Consider the following 7,367-nt stretch of genomic DNA (forward strand, 5'->3'; position numbering starts at 1 on the left):
GTCTCAAAACGGCACCAAAAGCTGCCTAGATTGGTCCACCTCGGAAGCCAACGTGGGAGGGAGCGGCCCGCTTTGCCTGGACCTCACTGGCGGCCCCCGGCCGGCGTCCGACCACTGCTCCATTGTGGGAAGGGGGTGTTCATGGGTAATAATATAATAATAATGATAATTACAATGATCGTATTTTTTAAGCACTTACTATGTGTCAAACACTGTTCTAAGTGCTGGGGTAGATGCAAAACAATCAGGTTGGACAAAGTCCATCTCATATGAGGCTCACAGTCTTAATCCCCATTTTACATGAGGTAACTAGGCCCAGAGAAGTCAAGTGACTTGCCCAAGGTCTCTCTCTCAAGCCCATGTTTTGTCCGCTGGCCACACTGCATCTCATTTTTTCCCCTTCCATTCAGCCACTTCTGCCAGAAGTCTCAGCCCTCGGAAATCGCCCTCACCCCAAACTGTACTCCTGCCACCAGGTGCCCCAGTTTCCACTTAGGATTTGCAGCCAGTCTGTCTGTCAGACTTGCCTTTCCTAGTTGAGAGTCTTCCTGGGCCTCAACTTCCAGAAGAGGGGTCCCAGGAGGATAGCGTGGGGGGTTCCCAGGGGTCGAAAGGCCGCAGTCACCCTCCCAGTGACCCCTTCCGGAGCCCTTTCTCAGAGACGTGAGGGGCAGAGTCCCCGTGATGATCAGTCCCTTCCCCACCCCGGAGTTGGCATCCACGGCCCCAGAGGATTAGCAAAATCGTCGTCGCCAATCCTCTCACTCCCTTGGGCTTGAATTTACCAGGTGGGCAGCCCAGCAATCGACTAATGATATTTATTGAGTGCCTACCGCGTGCAGGGCACTGTGCTGAGCTCTCGGGAGAGAACAAAACGGTAGAGTTGATAGGCATTTCCCCTTTCCACATGGAGATTACAGACTTGGAGGGGAGGCGGATCTTAAAATACTTTACAGATGGATCGGGACATAATACTGTGTGGGGCTGGGGGCGGGGTGAATATCCGAGTTCTATTTTCGAGCCCATATTCAGATGACTCTTGAAGGCCTGTAGCTGGAGTCTGAGTCGGCCCCGGGGCCTCTGGAGGCAGCAGGGAAGTTCGTCTGCTGGCAGAGGTGGCACATGCACCGCAAAGCCCGACCGGGAAGTGGGAAGGGCCCGGGCCTGATAGAAGTTAAAGGCCGTGGGCAGGTTCCGCCCGCGGGGCAGTCGGGAAAGCCCGAGCCGTCCGACGTCCCCCTACACGCTCAGTGGCGATCGGTCCTGCACCCCCAGGCCCTGGGAACGCTTTCCTCTAAGGTCCTCTGATCTCTACTCCTGTTGCATGATGAGAAGATATTCGATTGAAACCCGGCCGGACAGCAGCGGCACAAAGAGGCATCATGGCTGTTTGTGACAAGTTTCCGTAGGTGGGTGTGCGTGGCCCTCGGGTCATCAGCTCTCTGTGCCTTTGGTTCGGAGTGCAGGGGATGGGCGGGGGGAAGAGGAGGAGAAAGATGTCCTCCTGATGGCTTAAAGGGGTCCTCCCCAGAGCTCTGGGGCTACTTGCTGGCGCTTTCAGGAATTGGCTGTCCGCAGAAGTTCCCCCCCGGAGATCTAGAAGGAAATCTCCACGGCAGGAAAGTGGGGTCAGCCGCTGTCTTCTGGATTTCAAACTCCAGCCTCGAGCAGGATCGAGAAGCCGCGGATGCCAAGTGGGAGGGAACGGAAGCTCCCATTCCTCACTCGGGGTTGGGGCTGTCAAGCCAGCAGTCGCTGGCACTCTGCCTTTGGCCCTCCATAAACAGAGTCGAGCCCTCCTGGTTGGGTAAGCCCTATGTCTGGAGCAGGAGGGCTTAGTCACTCTGGGGCATTGGGGACCACGTCCCAGCCTGCAGACTGCCCTCACCCCCCCCCAGGCGGTCTGATCTCGGCCGTGAGGTCCAGTCACTGCCACCGTTCAGCAAGGACACGCGGTGTGTGGTCGGAGGGAAGGGAGGGACGGGAGAGGACGAGTCTCGGTTCCCGCAGTTACCCTCGTGCAAGTAGATTGAAGCCAGCTTTCAGCTCGGCACCATGTTTGAGGTTCCAGATTTGGTCCCTTAGTAAGAATAACGCTATTAAGCGCTTATTGTGTGCAGAGCACTGTACTAGGTAAGGAGCGCACAGGTGAGAATTGGGCAGGGGCCCCGGACCTCAGAAGGCTCACAGTCTCAGGTTCTTTGGCTCCGAACCGATCGGTCTTCTGGGCGCCGATGGTTATCGGTTTGGAGCCTAGCTCGGTGGACTTCCCGAAACCCGGCTGGAGCTGTCTATGACTGACAGCTCGGGTTTGGTACTCAGGTTTTGGGAGAACACTGCGCTGCCTAAGCCCACGGTACAGCAGCAATTAGTAATAGCGCTTACTGTGTGCCAGGCACGGTACTGAGTGCTGAGGTAGATGCACGATCATCAGGTTGATCACAATCTCCACCCCACATAGAGCTCACAGTAATAATCCCCATTTTACATCTGAGGCACAGAGAAGTTCAGTGACTTGCTCGAGGTCACACAGCAGACAAGTGGCGGAGTCAAGTTTAGAACCCAGATCCCCTGACTCCTAGGTCCTGGCTCTTTCTATTGTCATGCTGCTTCTCTAAATTCACCTAGAGTAGCTATATCTCTCCTGCTTCCACATTTCAGAGGGGGCTAGGCAGAGTGGGTGGTTAAAGCGCCGGCCCTGGTGCCCTGTATCTACCCCAGCGCTTACAACAGTGCTGTGCACATAGCGCTTAACAAGTACGAATATTATTATTATTGTGGAGGTGGGGAGTGGGGGTGCCCAGCATGTGGTCCAGTTGTTAACTCCTCGTGCCGGGCTCAGGTTGGGGCAGGGGAAGCCCGGACTCCAGCATCCTGCTCAGGCTTCTCCGCAGAGCGGAGACAGGGGTCACGAGCGGCCCCATCCAGTGGTCCCTGCCCTGGTCTGGTCTGGGCCAGAGCCGGGCAGAGAGATCTCGGTGCGGCAGCTAGCCTCCCAAGCATGGATCAGTCATTTCTCAGCTAGTTGGTGGCGGGGATGGGTTTCAGGGACACATGTCCCGTCCTGGACAGTGGCTTGGGATGTCCCTCAGATCGAGGGTGAGTTCATCGGGTCATGTCTGTCCCCCCCTAAATCTCCGATCGCTTCTCTGCCTTTCTCCAGTCTCCGATGGGCCCCGCGAGCCATGATGGTCTACAATGGGTGCCCGGTGTCCTGGATGCTGAGAGAATCCGTCACACTAGATGCCAGGTCCTTGTGAGCCCTGTATGGCAGCGTCACACGTGACCCACATCACAAGTCCCCGGGGGGTTTGGGGGTCGGGGGTGTCTGGTCCCTGGTGGATCAAGGGATCAAACTGTACAGGGGAAGTCACTGATTCGGCTAGTGAGTTGTTGGGTGGTCACGTACCTGTGTCGATGGATCTGAGTGTGCGTATATCGGGCGGTGGATGACATATTATGGCTGTGGTCTCGAGGTGGGAGTCTCAGACGCTCTTCTCCTCCCCACCCCATTATCTCTTTTATCCCCCCTCCTTCCCCCTCTAGTCCCACCTCTCCCCCCGCTACTGGCTCCCTTTCCCTGCGATCAGCTCTTTAGGGGTTTCCGAACAGCAATTTCACCTTTTCTCCTGCTTAGGTCTATTAGGTCTATATAGGTCTCAGTATTCTGCTGGTAATTCAGCTCAAAGCCACATTCTCAGTCAATAAATACGATCGGTTAGCTGATTGATAATTCAGCTGGCAATTCAGTTCCAACCAGTGTGCTTTGTACCCTGTAATGTTGGGATCAGAATTCTTCCTGCCAGGAATTTTGTCGAACCGGAAAGCAGGGGACCAAAGGGCCTTCTCTGCCTCTGGAAGGGTGACCAGGTGGGGTGAAATGTGGCATCGGCCCAGCCGGGGAGACCGTAGGGAGTTCCACGGCAGCAGTGCAGCCGGGTGGAAAGGGCACAGGCCTGGGAGTCGGCCTGGGTCTGCCATTTGCCTGCTGTGCGATCTTGGGCAAATCGTTTAACTTCTCTGTGCCTCAGTTTCCTCCCCGTGAGACGCAGGGCTGTCCGACCTGATGGTCTTCTATCTCCCCCGGCGCATACTCAGTGCTTGACAAATAGTAAGCTCTGAGGAAGTACCACAGTTATTCCTCCAATGGTCAAGCACATGCTTACTTGGGAATACCCTCCCACTCAGACGGCTCCCAGAGCCCGCGGGTCAGCACTTCTCTGGAAGTTTCCTCAGAGCCTCTTCATAATTCCGAATATTGTGCGAGTCAGAAGCTCCGTTCCCCCTTAGGTCCCTGCCATCTGGGCCGAATCCATTTCCAAAATAAATTGAAAAATTCATCATTCCCCGGGCTTAGGGAACCGAAGCCCGCGGACGTTGATGCGGGATTCGGGGGGGAGATGGCGTTTCCCTGCATATCTGAGGAAACGTGAAGGCCTTTGAAGAAAATTGAATCAGCATAATCGCCAGCGCCTGTGCTGACGCGGGTGAAAAAGTCCTGTGTGCACACACACGCTTTCCCTTATGCAGCCCCTCGCCGTTCCCCGCTGATTTCCAAATTGCATCACTGTCGTAAATTATCCATGCCGGTGCCTGGCAGGGGAGGCGCTGAGATCCATATTTTTTAGGGGGGAGGGGGGTTCTGCTTAAATCAGCAAGAATGATGAATTTGATGGTGCGAAATTGGACGCAGCCAGGGTTTTCCTCAGCGACTGAGCGGTAGAGAGTCCCCGCTCATAATTTATGGAGGCCTCCCATCCTCCTTCCCTCCCTCCTCGGCACGTCTAATATTTATTGCCACACAAATTAAATTGCTCTTTTGTCTGTGTTGTCACCTGAAAGAGTTTATTGATGTAAGGATGGAACTGGAGGAGAATTTCTCTCCGGATTTTAAGCGGGTGGAAGAAGATTCCGGGACAGAGGGTCTTTCACTGCAGGAGCCCAGCTGTCCCCTGAACCCGATTTGACCGGAAGCCCGAATCCCACCCCTTGAGCCCCATCGCCGCACGGCCTGGCTTGAGGCCTGCTGACCCTCTGGGAGTGGAACAGTGATAGACGATAGGGCACTGTACTAGGCACCTGCAAAGTTCAAGCGTGGCTCAGTGGAAAGAGCACAGGCTTTGGAGTCAGGGCTCATGAGTTCGAATCCCAGCTCTGCCACTTGTCGGCTGTGTGACTGTGGGCAAGTCACTTAACTTCTCTGTGCCTCAGTTCCCTCATCTGTAAAATGGGGATTAAGACTGTGAGCCCCACGTGGGACAACCTGATTCCCCTGTGTCTACCCCAGCGCTTAGAACAGTGCTCGGCACATAGTAAGCGCTTAACAAATACCAACATTATTATTATTATTCAACCTAAAAATGTTACATGTTTCCTGCCTCCATGGTTTCATGTGAGGCAGCGTGGTGATAAAAGAGGAAGTCTTTTTCCAGTTTCCTCCCTTTCTCACTGTAGCTTTGTGGTTCTCTGAGCCCCGTGAGTGGCCACCCTGGGCGTTAGAGTTGGCAGCCCGAGATGAAGCCTGCAGCGGGAGCCTGAGCCCCGGACTTAGCCGTTCTTTCTTCCGCGTGTAGTCCCCATCGGTGCTTCTTCCCTCGTGTACTCCCCGTCAGTGATTCCTCCCCTGTGCACTCCCCCCCCCCCGTCAGTGGTTTCCATCTGTCTCCCCCATGGCAGGTGAGCTCCACAGGGGCAGACAGTGGCTGCCTGGCTACTGTTGAATTCTCCCAAACATAAATACTATTTCTACGACTAAAGCAACTGCTACGACTGAGCACCCAGGTGCTCAATAAACACTACTGCTTAATTGATGTCAATCAGCACTGAATGTGGTCAGGTAGGGAGGGGTGCAGGTCTCCTCAGAGCCTGGGGTTGCAGTCTGTGGTGATTGGCAAGTAGATTTGGGGGGGCAACGTAATGGTTTTCTCATCATTGCCTCCAGAAGTACCTATCCTGAAGGAAAAAGTGATACAGGTCCTCCCCTTCAGCAGCAGCAGCATTTACTGAGCCCAGGCACTTAATGTGTGCACAGTGCTCCCCTCGGTGCCTTCTGTGTGCCGAGCACTGTACTAAGCCTTCGAGAGTACGGTAGAGGTAGAATAATCATCACAATCACAGTTGTGGCGTCTAGGCACTTACTACCTGGTAGGTGCTGGGAAGGATGCAAGATAATCAATTTGGACATAGTCCCTCTCCACCTGGAGCTCACATTCTAGGGACGGGGGAAAAATATCAAATCCCCATTTTATAGATGAGGAAACGGAGGCACAGAGAAGTAGAGCGACTTGCCCGAGCTTATTCAGCAGCTAGGAAGTGAGAAGCAACATTGCCTAGTGGATAGCGCATGGGCCTAGGAGTCAGAGGACCTGGGTTCTAATCCCGGATCTGCCACTCGTCTGCGGGGGGCAATCTCTCTGCCTCAGATACCTCTTCTGTAAAATGGAGATTACGATTGTGAGCCCCATCGGGGGCAGGGATGGTGCCCCACCTGATTATCTTGTATCTACTCCAACTCTTACTATGGTGCCCGTACGTAGCAAGTGCTTAACAAATGCCGTTAAAAAAAAAAAGTGGAAAAAAATCAACGAGGGGAAGCTTACTCGAGATCCCGGCTTTGCATCAACGCGATTCTAAAAAGAGTTTGTAGGCTAACCCCCCGCACTTTTCTTTCCTAACGATTTCTCTCCTATCCCCCAGTGCTTTGCACATAGCGCTTAACAAATACCACCATTTTATTTTTTTCCCCTTTTCACCCGCACACCAGCAGCGGATGGTTGGCCTTGCCGACCCTCTGATCCCCTGGGCAGCAGTTCTCCAAGCAGGACTGGAGGGTGCGGGTCTCTTATCTCCACCAGCAGCTGACTTGGACCAGAGAGCCCTGTGACAGGGTTTTATCTCTTGTCCCTGCCCTCCTGCTCAGACAGGCGGCAGATTGAGTTTGATTGGGTTTGAGCGGGCAATTTAGAGGGGAGGTAACTCACCCAAAGGGCAGGAAAGGGCTCAGGATGTACGGAGGAGAGTTAGCGAGGTCATTCCTTGGCGTAAATAAGACAAACTGATAATCTCCATTGGCCCCAGGGAGCCTCTTAAAGGTTTAGCTTGTTGTGGGCAGAGAATGCATCTGCCAATTCTGTTATATAATAATTATGGTATTTGTTAAGCATTTACTATGCGCCAGGCACTGTACTAAGTGCTGGGGTGGCTACAAGCAAATCAGGTTGGACCCAGTCCCTGTCCCACGTGGTCACAGTCTTAATTCCCATTTTACAGATGAGGGAACTGAGGGACGGAGAAGTGAAATAACTTCAGCGACTGACCCTGAGACTTGCACCTGACCTTTCTGGAAGTCAGAAGGACCTGGGCCCTAA

At 53.9% G+C, this 7,367-nt stretch overlaps 1 long non-coding RNA gene across 1 annotated transcript; it reads left to right on the forward strand.

The window, feature by feature from the left end:
• Positions 1–337: 337 nt before the first annotated feature.
• LOC114815533 lies at positions 338–4,841 on the forward strand. The gene is made up of 2 exons (XR_003763323.1): positions 338–1,409; positions 3,164–4,841. It is a non-coding gene; the product is annotated as an uncharacterized LOC114815533 (long non-coding RNA).
• Positions 4,842–7,367: the final 2,526 nt, after the last annotated feature.

This window comes from Ornithorhynchus anatinus, chromosome 12 (assembly GCF_004115215.2).
Source record: "Ornithorhynchus anatinus isolate Pmale09 chromosome 12, mOrnAna1.pri.v4, whole genome shotgun sequence".
NCBI classification, from domain to species: domain Eukaryota; kingdom Metazoa; phylum Chordata; class Mammalia; order Monotremata; family Ornithorhynchidae; genus Ornithorhynchus; species Ornithorhynchus anatinus.